The 20,317-nt window shown below is 39.9% G+C and overlaps 1 long non-coding RNA gene across 3 annotated transcripts in view; it reads left to right on the top strand.

Moving 5' to 3' along the window:
* The window catches only part of LOC135447392 (uncharacterized), a 240,880-nt gene that overhangs the window by 174,684 nt on the left and 45,879 nt on the right, over nt 1-20,317 (top strand). For all 3 annotated transcript variants that reach the window (XR_010440090.1, XR_010440092.1, XR_010440091.1), the window contains exons 3-4: nt 12,141-12,206; nt 12,371-12,443. This is a non-coding gene — a long non-coding RNA (uncharacterized LOC135447392). The remainder of the gene's footprint in view (nt 1-12,140; nt 12,207-12,370; nt 12,444-20,317) is intronic.

The following is a 20,317-nucleotide window of genomic DNA, read 5'->3' as shown; positions in this document are numbered from 1 at the left end:
GAAGTTTAAGTGGTTACCAAAAACAAGGCAAATGTTGATTTCTTGCTTAAACTGGCAAGCTGGAATGAGTATCTGCCTATTGCAAGTAGACTTTTAACTCCTAAGTTAGGCTAAGGAGACAAGATTGTCTTGCATGTAAAGCAACAATTCTTCATGGTCAGATTCTCTGCAGAAAATAGTCTTGTTTTTATTTATGATGCAGAATTGTAATAGAGTTTTTCAGGTAATGCTGATCTTCAGCAACCCTCTGCTCTGGTTAGGGATCTCATATCTTGAAATGCCCCTACTGAACTCATCAACAACACACTGGCAGTTCTTAGTGTTCCTGTTTTGTTTTTTTTTTTTTAATTTCACATGTCAGTCATTATTAATTTGTGCTGTTTGTTGCTATTTTTTTTTTTAGCAGACAAAAAGAAAAGGTAAACCAACTGCAGGAAGTATTTTCCTCTCTTTTGGTTCTGAAATTCTCTTTTGATTCCTAAAGCACAGCTTCTTAAGCTGCTAGGACTTTGTTCTGCTCATAGTCAGTTGAGTAACAGTCCAGCTGATTCCAGAAACCTCTACAGTCTGCAGTTTCTCATTTGCTAATGCAGAATAAAGTTGCTGATTTACATAATTTTTGTTTCCGGTGCAGTTTCTTGATTACATTAGAAAATCATGCTTTTACTTTCTCACCTTTGAAGTTCTTACTTTGAAAGCTGAGGATATCTGCTTTATTATTTCAGTGTGGGTGACATTAGGAATGGGCCATGGCCCATTGTGCAGAGATCACAGGCAGATAAAACAGATTCTCATTAATATGAATATATAATCAGTTTATTAAGGTAGGGTCTGTAGTCTGCAAGGAAACAGGGCACTCTACTGCAAATTGCTTTGTTTATTTAGAAAAAACACAAGCCCAGTCTTGGAGAAAAAATCAACTAATAAATAATCAACTGAAGAAGACAAAAACCAGAAAGGGAAATGGCTGGGGGGAGATCACGTATCTGCCATTAGTAAAGTTCTGATAATAGCTCAGACCTCTTCAGTGCAATGCACCCTTTTCCTTTTCATTTGCTTCTTTGTTAAATCCAGGGTCTACCTAATCTTTCTAGGTAATTTCAGTCCCTCTATTGCAAAACTGGCTTCATATTGGAACTAAGAGAAGGTTTAAGGCAGAATTTTGAAATTTTTTTTTTTTTTTTACTTCCTAAGTTTTATTTCCTCTTGTTTTGCTTGTTAACTTGGGGGACTTTGTTCTATGTTCTATTTGGGACCTACCAAACAGTAGATTGATGTAGAACTTGATCTTATCTGCTCTGCATCTTTTAGTGCTCCTCAGAGTGATTGTGCTCTGGTGTGACTTGCTAGATGTTACTACCTGTCTCTTTCCAGAGGTCCTATGGGGGCTAAAGGTTTAAATTTAACCCTTCTCCTTTAAAAATGAAGTATTTTTAATTTATTTATGCACCTCTGAGAACAATGCCGCAACAAATTATGGACTGCCTTTTGAGTCTGGAAACCACTTCTGTTTTCATTTGGTGATTAATTTCCCTTAAAATGAGGAGCTGCATGTCCCATTTGGGTACCACTGTGTCCACGTTGAGGATTAAAGTGTCAGCCTAAGGACATTTAAAAGTGTGAGTTGATGAAATGTAACTGATACACTCAAGTGGAGCAACTGAGTATGTGTTGAAGATAGTTGACTCTTGATTCTGACAGGACATGACTGTAGTTGAGCACACTTATAACATGATTTGCCTTTCCAAATCTGCAGCATTGAGGAAGGTTAAATATGTTAAAGAGCACTAGGCAGATGTCCTGCAGGTTGCTAAATAAAAACAGAGCTCAGCTATCCATATTTAATATTCAGAGTGGACAAGCTTGCAACAGAGAAGACAAATGTTTTCTCTGCAGTCATCTCTACTTTTGTCTTCACACCATGTGTTAGAGGCAATCCTCATAAATCTTAAAAGGATGTGCGGATTATTTTGTCCTGTTTAGCTTTCTTGGTGGTATTATGGACTTTCTCCTGGAAGTACCACCCTGGCTAGCAATTACCTATTGTACACCAGCCATTAGAGCTGGAGACTGATATAGAGAAGAGAATTGGGTGCTTCAGCTGGAAATGACCAAAGCTGTACATTTTTGCCTTCTCCATCCCACCTAGAAAGGTAGAGAAGGGTTATTACCAATGAAAAGGCAAGCAAAAGTTGGAAGTTGTGGTACCACTATATTTTGATATGTCTACCTTGGACCATGTTCTGTCCTGCTGTTTGGAAATATTTGAGCTCCTTTCTTGTCTTCCCAGATGTGTATGCTGAAACAGTTGCTTGTGTGTTGAACTGCAGAGTGTTTAACTGCATTAAACCACTTGGTTTAATCAACTAGTTTGGTTTTCTTGTGAACAAATTAGGGTAATTTTTCTCCTTTGACTGTAAAGGGAACTTTGACAAACACTCTGTTTTGGTTTTTTTGCAGAAATCTCACTTCATTGACTGTGTAGGAAGCTCAAGGAGTCTAAATTTCTAAATAAACCATGCTGGTTTAGGCATGGAATGTTTGGCAGTGTTCATAGTGTGTCCCCCTTCCTTCTGGCATAGAATAATCTATCAGTGGGAGGCTCAGGGGAAGAGAGCCTCCATAATCTATGCAGTGCTGAAGTGCCCTTAAAAATATCCTCAGGTGTTCTGAACAGTCTTGTGCTTCTCTTTGTATTCTGTGCATGTTCCTTCCCAAGTCCCATGCATTAACATTCTCCAATGCTGTATTAAGCAATAGATCTAATATCTCTCACTCACAGCTCATCTTTCCTTGAGCAGAATTTTACATGCAGGGTGTTTTTTTAGGATATTTTTTCTCTTTCTAAAAGAACAGAAAGGATAAGGGTTTCTAGAAGGACCACAGTCAGTCTCCCAGTCTCCAGCCAGCCAGAGTTCCCTTGTTTGAGGCTTGCCCAAAGGAGCCATCCATCTCAGTGGTATTTTGACAGTTTAGGTTCCATGCAGAGGATGGTGTTTATGGGTACTGAATTAGCAGGAATCAAGAAGTTAAAGTTTTCAGCCTTGCAAAAGCTTCACCACACTTCATCTGTCTCATTAATCACCAAAATAGCTGTGCTACCAATGCTCCAAACAAAGCATTTTATTTCTTCTTGTAGCTGAGAAAATACCTTTCCCTGGATCATTTGTTGATTCCCTTGTCAGGTTGAATTTGCTTTACTGACCTGCACTTTCCACTGTGAACTTGCCATGGTGCTAATTTCCGTCAGCTGTTCTAATGAGCTTGTTTTCCTTAAAATAAACACTCAAGCAAAAAAACCAAAAACAACCTGAGGAAAGCTCACACACCCATAACTTGGGCTGCTGCTGTTGCAAGACCCTGAGACTAGAATTGTTCTGATGGAGCATTTTTTTCTCTTTAAAACAAAACCCAAACCCAAGTAAGCAACCAGCCAGCTGTCTCAGCTGCTTACCTGTACCTCACATCTTGCTGCATGTATGTGCACTGTCAGTTTAAAGTACATCAGAAGATCACAAAAAATCTGTCTTTTCTAACACAGGAATGGTCAGTCTTCAGTTTTCTCTAGCAAAGAAAATTAAAAAATGTGTCTGAGCCTGAAGGATAAGTTCAAACTATCTTTTGTTGAAAGGTCTGTGTCATAACATTGATTTGCTTGGCTCCTAGATTTCCTAGCCCCTAAGAAATTCAGTTGTGAAAATGATATAAAAGAGGCATAAAAGTATGTGTTTTTCTTCTAGTTTTCTGTTTACTGACATGTAGTATGTAAGCAGAGGGAACTGTTTTGATGCTGGATCCATGAAGAGAAAATACCTAAATTTGTATCATTTAAGTACCAGAGCAGGTGTTTTTGTCACTTTTAAGGTCAGCTTTTGAGGCTAAAAAAAAAAGGAATGCTGTAAAAATTATGTAGATTACAAAGAACTTAGTGACTAATAGGAAAAATGTTACTATGAAATACAGCTCTGTCTTACAGAGGAGCAGACTGTGTTTCATACTTAGGTTTCAGTAAGATTTCCAAATAGAGTTAAGCTTGAAGAAAATTCTGACAGTACAAATACAATTTGTTGGACTCTGTTGATTTCTGTCTATCCTGTGGCTGTATATGGCTTTTGATGTATTTTCAGCTTTGAATTGGTTTTTCCCTTCTTACTACCACATACCACAGGGTATAGACTAGCATGAGCAGAGTTAAGAAACAGTATTAGGAACAAAGGCTCTCTGCCTGGTATCATGCTAGAAACTGGAAAATTGGAGTAATTTGGGTTTAAAACTTAAAAAAAAAATCAGCTAAGGATAATATTTTACCATAGAGAATAGATGAGTCCTTTTAAAGCTCATGAATTAGCCTCTGTGGTAACATTTTTAAGGCTTTGTTTGCAACATGGAGGTTACAAATTAGGTTACAGAAAAATAAAACTCCCTCCTCTTGCCATGATTCTCATACATCATATGGACTGTCTTACTCAGATTCCCATGGGACTTTTGTCTCAACATAAATGCTGAAAGTTTATGTGGTTTTAAAAGTAACAACTGAAGAAATTTATGGAGCTAATATATGCACCTCTGACTCAGGAAGTCTGAATCCTGTGAGAGTACATCCTGGGGAAGGTGGCTTGGGAAGAGTGTGAGCCATATCCAAGCTGACCTTGAGGGAAAGCAATGCATCCAGAAGTGACTGTAGCAGTGTGGTGTTAGTGCTCTCCAATGGCTCATGCTGTCTGGGAACCTGTTGCCTTTCTCCCTTAGCTCTGAGATGCCAAAAAATTTAAATTCACTTGTCTTTACTGTTTTACTTTCAATACTCAGTCCTGGAGTCTTGCACTCTACAGAAAGTCTTTCCTTCTTCTCTGGGTAACTCAGAGTTGTTCTTGTGCTCACAGAAGCATTTCCATTCTGATTATTTGGGAGCTTTTATCTCTGCTGCAGAACAGATATTAAACCATTTCTTATCCAGGAAATGGATTGATGGGCAGACAGGGAAACTGTGATAGCCCAAGGTATATGTAAACACAGCAGCAATTCCCATCACCACACCAGCTCAGTGACAAAGTTTTACACAAACATGTTACCAAGGAAGGAAGCCAGCCAGCATTAGCATGCTTGTCTGCAGTTTGGAGATCCAGGTTTAGCTTCATGCTCAGGCAGTCCTCTCATGTGAATGTGAGCAAGTCAGCTGCCTGTGTTGTAATTCTTGCACCAGCAGCATGGGGATACGGGCTACAGCCCTGCAAGGAAAAAGCAGAAGAGCACAGGGCACCCTAGAACAATGCTAATGAATGTGTAAATACCACAGGCAGTAACAGGCAATGCCACAAGGCTCTTCTGCTTCAACAATGAAGAGTACACTGTCTGCTTCTGAGTGTGTCTCTGTGTGCTCAATACCTGCAGAGATGGAATTCTTTATGAAAATGATGGTAATTTCACTCAGTAGTTTTGGGTCAAAGATTCCCAGTTGAATATAGTGATGATAAATTCATATTGTTTTATTCAGATGGACTGCTACACCAGTTAGAAGGTTCTAAGGACAATACCCAAATTATTTGGTTTAGGGCAGCTTTTAGCAATCAAAAAAAGAGATATTTTTGGTGTCTTGAATAAATGTAAACTTAGGCTCTGGTTTCAGATGATGCCTCACTCGCTTTACTCCTTTTTTATTTTGGGGTCTTATTATTCCTCAAAGATAGCTTTATATTTGGTATCTTTCCTGAAAATACTGTGCTGCCACACTACAAATGCGTCTGTATGCTCTATTTTTAAATAGAGCTTTTAAGGCAGCTGCTGCTCTTACTGGTGTTTGCAGTGGAACACAGATGCCCAAGCCCTGCTGTGGCTGATGAAATAACACAGGCACAGCCTGTGCCTGCCCTGCCCTTCAGTTATCATCTCAGCAGCCACAGTAACTTTCCTATATCAGCCCACAGGGACTTTGTGTAGTAGGAGGGTGTAATTCTTTGATCTGGGCTGCTTTTTCCTTAGAACCTCGGAATCCTACGCCTTATTAAACGCTCCTCATCCTGGAATGCTAAGGCTGTATTCTGTGGTGTGGTTTAAAAGTCAGAGATTCACAGAAATTAGGACTGGAAGGAATCACAAGAGTTCCTCTGATCTTAGCACTGATGCAGTTCAGGGCCAGCTAAATCTATTATCCTTCACAGCAGAAAAAGAATGGGGGAGTTTTATTGGAAAGTATGGACATAGATCTTGAGATCTGTAATTGCAAACTTTATCATGCTCCTGTGTTCTCAGAGCACTGCAGCCACAGCAGCACAGTTGTGATGTTATTTGTGGCAGATGACTCTGTAGACTCCTTAGGTCTAGAGATGCCCAAAGCCATCTGTTCTGTTGCTTATCCAGAACACTCAGTGGAACTCTGCTCCTGGGGATATTGCACCTGCTGCTGCAAGACTGACCTTTGCCAGCAGGTACATGGAGCTTATTTCAGGCTATTAAGGAAGAAAGATGATACATTTTGGGTACCACTCACATTTACAGACACTGATTAATACTTACAGCAGTAGATGTAAAAAGACATTTAATGCAAGGAGAGAAAACATCACTGTAAGTTCTTGAGGCTTTGCTGGCTTGAGTTAATCCTGTTCTCTTTGGTCAAGTGAGAATTTGGGTTTGTGTGTGATTGTTCTATGCAGCAGGATCACAGACTTCACAAATAAGGTATTTTTTCCCAAAGCGTGGGTGCAGGGTTTTAATTTTACTAGAGGTCACCTTTGGTTTCAAGCAACTTCGTTTCCAGAAATGTTCCAGAAGTGGGTTTATCTCTGATGAAATGTTTTTATCAATGTTTTGCCTGTAGAAATGGCTCTGATGATGTAGGTCATAGCCATCCTCTCTGTTTTGCTATTTCACAGATTAATACAGTGTTCTGCACACAGAATGTGCAGGGGCTGTGTATATCACCCTAATAGACAGTGTTTGAAGAAGTTATAATTCACAAAGGCACTCACAGCAATGAATTAAGTACTCTTGGCATTTGGGAAAGAAAGCCCATTTGAAATCCAGCTGCTTGCCAGCTGTGAATATTCATAGCAATTATTACATTGGTTGCTTTTTTCACTCCATCCTTTCATTTTAAAAGTGTAATGAATGATTTTATTGCCATCTTAAAAGTCTATTTATAATCCATTCATCTTGTGATGAACATGTGTATCCGATTTGCAGCCTCTCTTTAATACTCTACAAAGTAGTGTTGCTTAGTTTAAAGTTTTCTTGGCACAAACGTAAGACAATCACATTTCTTAACAGCTTGACTGACCTTAGCTTTCACTCCCGTACTACTAGAGTGTGAGTTTTAATCAGCATTTAATATATAACTAGGATTTTTTTCCCCCTTTATATTTCAGTCATCCCTACCTTTCATTTCTCTTGGCTAGCAATATCTGGGGAATGACTGGGGATGCTTGGAGGTGTGGCAATATGGGCAGAATTTTGTTAATTAATTCTTTAAGGTACCCACTGCAGTTTTTGATGCCTATGTGTACAAAATAAGGCATTTGATGGCCACGTGGTTGTGACGGTGTTGTTTTAAACCTGTTTCCTCTGGCAACTGCAATTGCAGTGACCACTTGACTGCAGCACCATATTTTTGAGCTTGCCCTCTCATCTGTCCTGTGACACTTTTGCTAACAGTGGCTTAGCAGAGCAGATGATGGAAGCAGTCTCAGTCATTGCCATGCTGCTGGCAGGCCTGGAGCCCAGCCAAAGGAGCAGCAGAGGTTAAATATCTGAAGTGGACAAGGAATGTCATTTAGATTCTTGGCACATGGTTGTGGCCCTGAGCATTGAAATTTCAGGTGTTTTTGGTCTTATGCTCATGTATTGGCTGTGATCACCCTTCTTAGCTGTTGTGTCCCAGCTTCACACTCAGACTCTGGGAGATTTGGGCATTTGACCTTGTTCTAAGATGATCACATTCTTGATGGGCTGTATCCATATTTGTCATCCCATCCTCTTCTGAGCTGGCTCTGCTATCCTCTAATTTTCATTAAAATTATTTTTCTTATATGGACAAAATATAATATTATTATATGGATAAAAAAGTGAAGATTCATTAAAAAAATGGAAGCCAGAAATGCCTCTCTCCTGTGGCCTGGCAACCTTGACACAAAGCCCATGGTCTGTTACTGGTACTGTATTTCCTGACCCACTGGGCAGCACTATGTGGGCAGGGTGAGGAAGGTAGTGCAAGAAGAGCTGGATTTTTTTCTGTGAGTCCCTCTTTGGAGGGGTATGCCTGATATTGCTGCCTATCTCAGCCTGCCAACCTGTCTGAAAGGAGGGCTAGAGCAATTCCCCTCCAGGCACAGATAAACTGCAGTACTTTGGAGGTGGTCCTTGCTCCAGTAAAAACAAACTGAAGGCTGTGGGACCTGGCCAGCGGAAGATCATGCCTGAGAACACTGGCTCTGATTTGTAAAAGCTCTTTTTTCATAATTCTCTACCCAAGTAATGAGAGAATTGCATGCATACACAAACATTGATTGAAGGGACAAGAGAAAAACAAAGCTAAATGATTTATGACAGGGAGGGTTTGAACTACAGGAAAGGAATCTTAATCAGTTAGCCAGAAACATATCTGTGCCTTGTATGAGGACACACTTTTCTGAGGACAGTGGGTAAGACTGAAAGCTAACCTGACAACTTGAGCCTTTCTGCACACTAGAAGGTCTAGAAAAATATGGCATACATCCATTTTTGCCCTCTCAGCCTCCCAGTTCCTAAATATCTAGGATGTGGACTTGTAGAGTCTTTTCCAATATGGTCTGGTATGTTGTGAGATTTTTTTTCCCCTTCCTTGGCTTGCCTCATCTCTTTTTGGTAATAAAATGTCAAGTACCAAGGTCATCCTCTGAGCCGCCAAAACTCAAAGTTGCTCTTACTTGCTGCTTGACAATTTCAGTGTCTGTAAATTACCCTACCAACAAGGAAAAGTAGTGACCCAGGAATATCAAGTGTTAAGCAATGAGGACTGTATATGCCTGTGTCTCTCTGGTTTTGATGACTTCATTTCCCTGAGGAACATAAGGGCTGGCAATGTGTCAGCGCTGACCCTCAAATCCCCCTTTCCTGTGACCCTCCTGGAAGGGCTTGGGCTGTCTAAGCAGAGTCAAATGGACAAGACATGCAGGTGGGAAGATCCCAACTCTTTGCATAACTAGCTTCCACTCCATCAATCCTATCTTTACCTTCTTCCTTCCCCTGCTTGCTGGATGTCATATTTACTGTGGTGAAATATTTGGTAGAGAAAGTTTCAAGCTTTCCAAAACGTTGTTGTTAACTGTACTCAATAGATTTACTTTATCTATTGGTAGCTAGGAAGAGGAGAAATGGCCTGCTAAAGGTAGTTCTAGGGACAAGAAGCTGAGAAAGTAAAAGAGAATTAATTGCACAAGACTTAGCAATGAACTAATGGATTGAAAATAGAGTTGCAAATGCTGGTGTGAGTGAATACTACTAATACAAATAACAGCTGCTTGAGTTCCTACATGGCTGGAGTCATTAGCTTCATGGAGAGTTCCTTATCACTCTTTCTGCAGCTACTTTTTTAGTTCTTCTCTGTCCTTGATGAGATTGGACCTCATCTTATACAGGCTTATGCCACTTGATTGTGATGATGAGCGTGGGAGTTGCCTGCTTTCAGCTGGTTAAAATGCAGAAATTAACATTGGTTTAATAGATCATTTAATGATTTTTTACTCTGCTTATACTACCTTTCAAAACCACACAGGTTACCCCTTCTCCAAAACTGGTTCCCAAGTATGAGAGGTATTCGTTGTGTTGAACTGAGATTGTTTAACCTCATTTAAAATCCTGTTAGAAAAACTTGAAATTATTTTTTCTCTATTTTCTAAGGGATTTCAAGTGCCTAAATTTTTCAAAGCTGTTACCTGATTTTATGGATTTCCAATATAGGGACACTTCCAGACTTGATCTTTTGCAGAAAATTCTGTCTCGGGGGCTAGTTAATGTGGCTAAAAATTCCATCTCCTCCAGACAGACAGCTAAATACTTTCATGCAGATTTAATTTATCTGTGATATTTTTGCCCAAAGCTTCTGTCCAGTACTTAGAAATCTGATCACAGGATCTAGAAGTAATATTGTTTGGAAGGACTTTTGCACCTTGGAAAGTTTTGCTAGTAATTGTTGTAAAATGACCATACTAGTTAGGGATATGGTTTTTCTTTCTGATATGTAAAACACACCATGAAATTAATAACCAGACACAGTAGAGCAGTTCTTTTCATTACTTAAATGGGCTTAATTGGAGTTACAGCAAATTTAGGTGGCATACTAGCAGCACTATATAAATTAGGTATGCATTCCCATGAATAATACAGCCATTATGCAACTCACTTTCTTCCTAATTTCATTCTCTTCCTTAAAAGAAGTTAACATTTTTGTCACCTACTTAATACAAATGGTATTTTACTCTTAGGAAAGAAATAATAGAAGAATAAATGGTGCCAAACTGTAAGACAACAATTAGAAAGTCACTAGGAGCAGCAGTGAAAGTATTTTTGACTTTTGTAGTAAAATATGCCTTGAATTTGACAGTCGTTTTGGCATGACAAGGAACTGTGATGTGCTATGACCTGCTACATTTAGCAGACAATGGGAAGATTAGGAGTCAGCAATAAAACCTTTTTGTTGATCTTTCTATTCACTTCTACTCTGTGATTGAACTAGAGACATCTGAACATCACCCCTCCTGTGCATCCATTGGAAAAATCCTTTCCGAGGTAGTGGCACAGGTCCCATCCCTACATTTAACAAATTATTCCTCTCTGTCCATCAATGGTGAATAGGTGGTGGGCTGATCTCTGTTAGTAACTTGGAGAGAAAGGAGATGTGCCCTTAAGGTCAGCTAAAATCTGCACAGCTGGATGCCAGTGAGGCGGTTTTGTAAGCATTGCTCAATCAGCAACAGCAGATGGGGAGCCCAGGCTGCCAGTTTAGCTGATGGGGTGACTTTCACGTGGAATGACCACTGAACAAAACACACTTCCAGCAGCTGTTTGCTTAGACAGTGATTTTAATAGATCATCCAGTATCCCTGAGCAGAGTGGTACTCATTTTCCATGAAAGAAAAAGCCCCTATTTTTCAGACTTTAGAAAGCCCATGAAGATGTTCCATTTTCTCTTATCCTTCCTTGAAGGAATTGCAACAATTCTTATGAAATAAGAAATTCATCCTTAAAAGTTTAATTTTTTTCAAAAATGCATTTTGAACAAGAGGTGTCTGGAACAACTGGGCAATTTAACTTTTAATTTCTGCCTAATCTTTTATCCAGCTTTTCAAGAAGCAGGGGAAGATTTTTAGGACCCAAAAGAGAATTAGGTTTGCAAAGCTTCTCATCTTTCACTGTAACTTGAATGTTTCTGTCTTTGAACCTTTTAAATATCCTCTCATAACAAAGATGCTGAGTAAGCATGTTCTTTCAGCTTGATTGAGGGCCAGATTTAAGGGTCAGAGTTATTTTTTAATGGCTGTTTTAGCATTTTTGGTGCTTTCCACTCTCATAGTTATTCAGAAGTGTGCATGAAATGGAAATTGCTTTGAATATTTATCTTGCTTCCCTTTCTATTACTTGCCATGCTTTTTATAGGCTTAATTTTTCCTTCAGTATTTATGATACATTCTGTCTAACTTCAATTCTGAGTAGCAGTTGTAACTGAGGCTTAATGAAGTTTTTTGATGGTGACTATAGATGCATTCAAATAAAACATTTTATTGGAACATATTCCAAAACTAGCCAGTGGTATTAATTGCAGTGTTAGAGATTCAAACAGCAAGGTGAATTTTTAGTTTGTATAGCCTTACAGTAAGAGCTAAGTAAATCACTGGTGGAATAGAAACTAATGAAGTACCTGAATTCTCACCTCATGGCTGATTTGGCAACAATTTTACATTTTCTTTCCTATATTCAATTGAACTTATTTATATTCTTTTTGGTATAAACTTGAAATTGTTCACAAATATTTTTAATGAATATTTCTAAGCATTTCCCTGTGAGTTTTTCTAAGCAGTTGATTGCAAGTAATTGGCAATCAAAATGCAAGCTGTGCTGATTCATTTTTATTAGGCACATCACTTAGAGCAAGGTATTGTTTCTCTCCCCAGATGGAGGTTCCAGTTCAGGAAATATTAAAACAAAGAACTCAAAGGGACTTCATAAAATGCTTACAGGTATGTTCCTCAGCGCTTTACTGAGTTCAGAGTATAATGAGAGTAGTTCTTTAAAGCAAGTTTCTGCTATGCATAGTTAGTGTTTATGAGTTTAAAATGCACTTTCTGTCTGTGTTTCTCTGATGTTAAATTAAAACTTGCTGCTTCCATAATATCCTTGCCAGGAAATTCACTTGCCAGAAGTATCCATAGAGAGGGAGTGGAAAATGAATGTGAATGCAACCACAGCAAATCCTGGTGAGTGAATAGTCAGGGGAGCAGGAGGTGCAACTCCAGTCTAATTATGGCCTAAACGATGGATGTCATCCATGAAAAAAAGGATTTAAAACAGAGGCCTTTTTATGCACATTATTCCACCACCCAAATAAGAATTGGTTCTAATATCTCTCGGGTTTTTTCCCCATATCTGTAGTCATGCAAGACAAACAGATGTTTATAGTTTCAGGTTCCTGTCCTTCCCATCAGAACAAGAAATTTTACAAAGCAGTAGGATTGACTCAATTGTACACACACATATTGACAGATATGACCATCTTCCTTCCATGCTGCCTGGTTTTGTCATGTAATTTAAGGAATGTAATCCAGAGCGCTGACAATGACATTTATCATGTAACAGTTTGAAAGACAGTTTGTCATACAGAGGGGCTCAGACCTCATTAAAATCTCATTCCCAGCCAGCATCTGGTGATGGAGGACTTGAAACAGGTAAGGAAAGTTCATTGTAGGGTCAGAGCCTGAGCACGGGGATGAAATTTCTTTTGACATCTGCTAGGGGATAGATCTTCTGTGTAGGGTGTTGTGACAGGACAAGAGCAGGAGGTAGACCTTTTCTTCTGGACAGCAGAGGATAGGATCTGCCCTGTAGGATCTGCTGCTTTTAGGTTTCTAGCCAGTGAAATGGCAGCTCATACTACTATTTCCAGCTGGTCATGACAGTGACTTGCCTCGCTCCTTAAAGCAACTTAATTTATAATACTTCTAAAATTACTCTAATTTCAAGAATTGCTCATGCACAGGTGGGTTCAGTAAGTTTTAATATAATTGATAGGTGTATTTAACTGTATTAGTAATTTAGTCTTACTTTGGACTGTGTTCTCAGTTATGACCTGTCTGAATTTTTTTCCTATACAATGTCTGGTTATTGTATGTATAGTGTGTGAAACACACATATTTTCATAACAACTGGAGATGAATTTGCAGGAGTGTGAAGTTTCATTTGCAGAGTTTGAAATTGTAATCAACAAACTGTTCTTTAATTTAGACAAAGCAAGCATATCAAACACAAATATTAACCATTCTATCTTGCAGTGAATACTTTAATGTAATAACAAAAGATTTGGAAGTAAATCACCAAAGCTATAAAACCCATATATGCATTTCCCATGCTGATCATAACACAACTTGTTTACTGAGGAAGAGGGAAGTCTTGCTTACCTGGCAGAAAGCAGGGGGAAAATACTTTCTCTTTGTCATTTACCATGTACGTCTGTGTGGGCTTTATAAAAACAAACACATCAAGCATATCAAAATACCAGGTTTACTTTCCAGTCAGTGTTATCTGGTAGAAGTATGAGGGTGGATTTTGATTGCTCATATAAAAAACTCCAGACATACCTTCTTCAGTGCAAAGCATTGTGGTTTGGAACACAAATAGTTGTCGCTGGCAAAAACCACCTAAATACAGATGGATGTGAATCAGTGCAAGGACTTTACAACTCTGCAGAAACATGAAGGAGGAAAAGCCAGTGAGAATGCCAGTAGGTTTTTTTTGCTAGGATCGGGAGGCAATGGTCTGGGCTTTCTGTTCTGCTATTGATCTGCTGCACAAAGACACATCATTCTCATTTTCTTAAATCAGCCACAGCATCTCAGGGTCACAATGAGGCAGAAAGCCCAGCTGGTCCTGTGGATGCCTTCTGAAATGGAAATTGAGGAAAGCAACCTTTGCTGCAGTGTGGGAGAGGTGAAAGTTAGTCTGTGCTATTACACTCTGTTTTCTGCTTCTTACTCCTGTGAAATAGAACCCAAATTTTGAATAGGAGTAAAAAGACCATTGACTCTTCCTGGGTGCTCTGGGGTTATTAATAAAGTGGTTCTGAACAACAGTTTTCTCTTCAGTCCTGAGGATAGGTACCTTTTCCTGTATTCCTGTGTCCTGTCACAGCTGGCTATGTATCATGGTAATCAGATCTTTATTCCAGACTCAGTAAATTCTGTATGGCTCAGGGGTGGTGCATGGGGGTTGCCAGACCTACTGCCCTACTGCAGGCCTCCCTCCCCAACCTGCTGCCCTGCTCTTTCCATTTACATCTATTTAGACCACCCAGTGAGGCTCTGCACTTAAAACTAAGATGTGTTTAAAGAGTAGTAGTTTGTATTAAGAAATGAAACTTCTAAAAAGCTTTTTTTGGGTGAGGAGGAGAGCAAGGTGTGGAGAAGAGTTGGAGAGAGGAAGTGTATGAAGTTACCTGGGAAAAATAAGTTAAAATCTTAGTGGTATTTCATATGTACTGGGGCAAGACTTGCCCTGGAAATTGCAGGGATTTAAGGAGCACAGTGTCTTTGGGATGTCCATCCCTTTAAGCATGGTTTTAAGGGTTATTGTACACAAGTCAAGCAGTCTATACTTTTTGTTGCTAATGGTTGGTGTTTTAGGGATTGCTAATCCTTTCTGTGGATTTCATACATAGAAGGTCATGGCAGAAGGACACAGATCCCCCAAAATGGTGTCTTTTAGGATCTCAGCAGGTGTCATGTCACAGCAGTCCAGAGCTCAGTATGGGCTGATTTCTCCTCAAAGCATTACAGACTCAATTTGTTGGCCTGTGTTGATTGTTTCTGAGCTGCTCCTTTTCTTATCACAGTACAAAGCCTGACCCAGGAGTTCATGGCATGATGACATGTACTAAACTTTCCAACAACACAACATAACACTCAGTAACTTTAGAAAGTGGTTGTTGAGCATTAGTAAATGAAAATGGCCAGCCAATGACTCAGCCAGTGGTGCACACAAATTGTCATTGCAACAGTTGCCATTATCCCTGAAAACCTGTCAACTTTCCCGCCAAATGGCTCTTGGAGAAGCCTTGGAGGGGCATCAAATTCAGCCTTTTCTGACTCACTCCTCTTGGTTCTACAGCAGAATGTGTTTCAGGGCATTTGCAAGCCATGAAAGGGCAAAGGTTTTTATTCTGGGGCAGAAACAGGGTAATTAATGAGTGACTCAGCCAACCAGCAGAAGAGGAGGAGAGAGATCACACTTTCCATAGTATGGGCCGCAAAAACACAAGCTGTAAGGCAATGGGAAACCAGTGTGAGACCTTTTGCCCCTTCACACCAAGCCCTGCTGTCTCAAGCTTCTTCCTTAGTCCCAAAGGAGCTAGCCCACAGCTAAAGGTCTGCAGAGGTCACCTGTCCACACCACTCAGCCCTTTCGCTCTGACAGACAAACTGGTGTTTAGGTGAACTTTAGCCTGTGAAACATGCACAAATAACCTCACCTAGTGCATTAACCTGGCTGAGCAGGTGGTAAAGGCTCCATGCAATTCTGAATGCCTTCAAAAGACTGACTTGACTACGACTCACCAGCTGGGAAGAGAAATGACAAAACCAAATACAAGGAAGGTTTTCTCTAGACCAGGTTATAATTATGCTGCATGCACATTGTTGCCTCAGGATGCTATGGAGTTGGTATTAGAGAAATTTGTGTCAATATGTGACCAGTAAAGAGTGTAGTCCCCATGTCACCTCCTAATGAGAAAATTTTTAAATTGTGCATGGCCATTACTAGGAGAAAACTCTCTTAGACAAAGTAAGTGCCCACATCTACATTCTTAATCATCAACACTGGCTGCTGTCAGAGGTGGGATTCTGAGGAAGATGTTTGGTCTATATCTGTGCAGTTGCTTCCATGTTTTTAAGCAGTTTTTGATTCATCTGTGAATTAAGTAAGGGGTTCTGTACCTTGGTGCATTGTAGCTTGAGCCCATCAGGACAGCACTCTCTAATGTACCTCACTTCTCAGCCCGTAGACTGGCTGTAGGCTGACTGGTGAGGGGTGAGTAAACTCATTTCAAGTAAATCACCCTAGAGCTGTCTTCTCTGATCTCCAAAGTGCATATCCTCTTGCCATTGTAGCAGGATCTTCATGTGAAAATGAAAACAGAATTTCATCTAAAGCTTTAGTTCTCCCAGACTACTTTAAAGCAGACACAATTTTATATTCACAGCACAAAAACCTGATCCATTCTGTATTTCACTTGAGCATGCCATTTATTTTCAATCTCCCTCTGAGTAGAGAAAGGTACTATGATAATAAATGAAAACATAAATTCCCTTGAATTGCTGTTCTTTTTCTTTTTATATTGCTGCTGAGATTTTTGCTGGCCTTGGTTTCTCTTCCTTACTGCTTCTGAGTCTATTAAGTGACATTTCTTAATGGTTCCAGTTGGTGTTTAGAAGAGGAGAAAATCCTCTCTCAAATCCAAGGGGTTGATGAGACTCAGAATCAGAATTTTTTCAAGGCCAGATCCAATATGATGTATCTGGCCAGAGACAGTAAGAGAAAAGCCTTTCTGCACAGCTATTTACTTGGCGTTCTTACCCACAGCTGCCAGGGGTAAACATCTGCTTACTATAATTTGGAACAGGGACTTGAATTTTTTTAAACTTTATTGCAGTCTGTCTTGCTGGGTTTCTTCTTCATGGACACAACGGATACTTAAACACTAATGGGGACAAAGTGGCTGAATCAGTGGCTTGTGGACAGTCAGCAGGACTGCTTTCAGCTGCATTTGTAGTGCTGTGTGTTTTTCTTTTTTGTCTTTCATATCCCAGGAAGTTGTTTTGGCTAATCTGGAAAAGCATGTTTAGCTCGCATGTTGCTTCAGAATTTTTCCATGAAACTTCTTCATATCCTCTTGTTTGTGCAACAGAACCAAATGTCAGAGCCTGAGTGTTTGTGATGAAATAGAATTTTTGTTTTCCAGACAGACCTGCCAGTGACACATAAATGCTGGCAGCATGAAGCAACTGTTGTGACACAGCTTGTCAGGAAAGCAAATCTGGGCCTTGGGCTTTCACCACTTTGGGCTCCTGGTGACAGGTGTCCAAGGGGCTGCTGCCTGACTGGTCTGCTTGTATCCATAAAACCTCACACCACTAACTCACTGCAAGGAGGCTTGACACCCATGGAGTGCTGTAACACAGAGTGAAGGCTTTTCAGACATGATCAGCTGCTGCTACATCTCGTTGTTGATTTTCCCTGCTGTTCCAGTGAGCAGGGCTTTATTCTGGACAAGGCAAATGCTGTGTTGCTGTCACAGCTTTTAGGGCCACTAGGGGCAGCAAGAGCCAGCCCAAAGTGTTCAGTTCTTCCAGTGGGCAGTGTGCAGTTGAGAATTTTCCTTCAATGCAGTAAAATTCCTTTAGTGCAGTAAACAGCCCTGTTTACTTATAGGTACTAAATGTAGTATATCAGTAGCTTGACTATTGACAAACAAGTGCCTCTAGTACCTGCCAGAAATTCTATGTTACTGTAACACACAGTATGGCAAAGCATGTGAGATGAACAGGTTTGTGCCAGTGCATAAGAGGGAAATAATAATTTAGCAAGAGGATATTTGGGTTGTTTTGCTTTTTTTGTTTGGGGCTTGTTGGTTTGTTTTTTGTGGTGTGTTTTGGTTTGGTTTTTTTGGTTTGTTCTTTTGGAAGCTGTGTTAGGATTCCTCAAGTAAATTTGTACTGTGCTCTTGCTATTTGAACCACATGGAGGGAATTGAATGGCCATGGGTCATCCTTACCCTGCAAAGCTGAGCCAATGCTGTAGCAAGGCGAATGAGTCCTTTGCCAGTCTCAGGAGATATGTTAGAAGTCTTTAGACCAAAAAGTCATATTCTGAATTGAGGGATAGACTTGCATGCTCTTAATTTCTTAGGTGAGATTTCTGAAATATTTCTGCTGGTGAAAGATACTTTTCATATATAAGTGGGTAGCCCCTCGAGGGATGGCTCGCTGTTGTAAATTCTGCTTATAAATTTTAATAATCTTTATTTCAATAGATACTGATTTCTACTAGGTCAACATATACTTAATGAACAGTGAGAGGCCTCTATACAGTCTGCTGCTTTATGCAGTACTTTTTTGATTAAGCACATAATTTCAATTACTGTCGATCTGGCTTTATCAAAAAGCTCTTTTAAGTGTTTATCTTTTTTTTTTTTTCAGCTTACAGATGCCAGCAAAAGTGGCATTGGCATTTTCATCCCACTTGTAGCTACAGAAAAGGACAACTTTATTAAAAATACAGGAAAAGAGCAATATGTACACCAAGGGCCAGATTTAAGACAGCAAAGTACCTACATGTCCTATAGCCATGTAAATCCCTCTCAGTGTCTGAATCAAACTCTCTAAGTCTTTTAAAAAGCCCTGGGCTACTTAAGGCCAGATTTTCAGCAGTATTTGTAGGAGAGTGTTGAGGGACAGTGAACTTTGGTCATTTCAGCATTAGCAACTTCAAGATGGAGATATCTAGCCAGTGTGATTTTCAGAGGATTTTCATAATATGTGGTACTTAGGAATTTTTCAAAATTCTGCTGCTGTCTGTATCTGCATCTTTAAGCCTTTAAATACTTCCACAAATCCAGACCTAACATCTTGGGGCTGCATATGAATGTTAGACTTCTACATTAAAATTTTCTTGGTGAAACTAAAATAACGTCCTACTTCTCAGAAGTCAGCTGGAGTTAGTCAGAACTTCTGAAGGTCAGACTATGATAAGGAATGGGTTTAACTCTCAGAGGTTTGTTACTTAGCTTGACTGCAATTAAGCGTGCATGCTTTGAGGTGCTGCTGTTTGCAGCATTTCATTGCAGCTGAGCAAGTTAACCAATGACTGCTACAACCCTACTGCTTCCAGGGTTTTTTTTCCCGATTTTGGTCTTTTCTGGTCTTTGGTGTTCTGAAGCACTTTGGTCAGAACAAAGAACTGAGCAAGTGTATGTGGCTGTGGGGAGAGAGGACAAAGACATGGAGAGGATTTTGATTGTCAGTAATTTGGAGTTTGTGCTGCCTGGCCTCACCCTTGGCTTCAGTTTTTATCTTTAGAGCATGAGATTTAGCCCTGCACTGGAACTCCAGGTGGCTGAGGGCAAGGAGGTACAACAGGAACTGAATCCCACTTTCACTGGGGAGAGGGCAAGGGGTGTGTGCCCATGTGTTCAGGACTCTTTAGTCTCTGCCCAATTCCCACTCGGAAAGTGGCAGCTGGGGTGACTACAAGGCTGGGAGGCAGTTATGTATTATGGTGATAAAGGGTCTTGAAATTTTGGGGAGGGTGTTACACTTCTGGAGAAAAAATATGTGACTTCTCTTCTTCCTGATAATGCAGGTGGTGATAAGCCCCAGGGGATCATAGCATTCTCTGATAGCAGCATTGTAGCTCCTTCCTCTGCTCTGAGGACATTTCATTTCAGGGATATAAGGATAGTAATAAAAGCTTTCTCCACACCTTCTTCCCAGAGCAATTCCCCAGTTCATAGCTGCCTGTCCAAAACTACGTCAGTAATATTCCAGTATTCAGCCCAATAAAAATTTTGTCAAGAAAGCATAAAGTTTCTGTCAGATCTTTTCCATTAAAAATCACTTTTATAGCAGCAGGCTGTAACAAGCACACAGCTATGGAGTGAAAGTGTGAAATGATGAGAAATTTGGACAGTGTTATCATCCAATGGGGAGTCAGTGGCAGGCCACTTAGAATGCCTCCAGTGTATGGAGCGTGACAACCAGGATATTTTTCACAACAGATTATAATGTAAGAAATTTATTGCAGATCTCAGAGGGGAATAACCCACACCACTGATTCTAGTCCTTTCCCCCAGATATATTACTCAGATAATATGAAGTCATAACTCCTTGTGAATTATTTATGATCCTGTCCCACCTTAAATTAAAAAATATTTCTGCTGGATACTTGCAGGGTTAATATCTGTTGCCCCTGTGTTTGATTTGCTGAAAGGAACAGTTATTTCTGTAGTCAATGGGAGGTGTATAGCATTTGCTTTGTCTGCTAGCTACACAGCTGGTTGTGATGTGATCAGAAACAGGACATGCAA

Source organism: Zonotrichia leucophrys, chromosome 4 (genome assembly GCF_028769735.1).
Source record: "Zonotrichia leucophrys gambelii isolate GWCS_2022_RI chromosome 4, RI_Zleu_2.0, whole genome shotgun sequence".
NCBI classification, from domain to species: Eukaryota; Metazoa; Chordata; class Aves; order Passeriformes; family Passerellidae; genus Zonotrichia; species Zonotrichia leucophrys.
The sequence above is the reverse complement of the archived record's forward strand: the minus strand, read 5'-3'. Positions and strand labels throughout refer to the sequence as shown.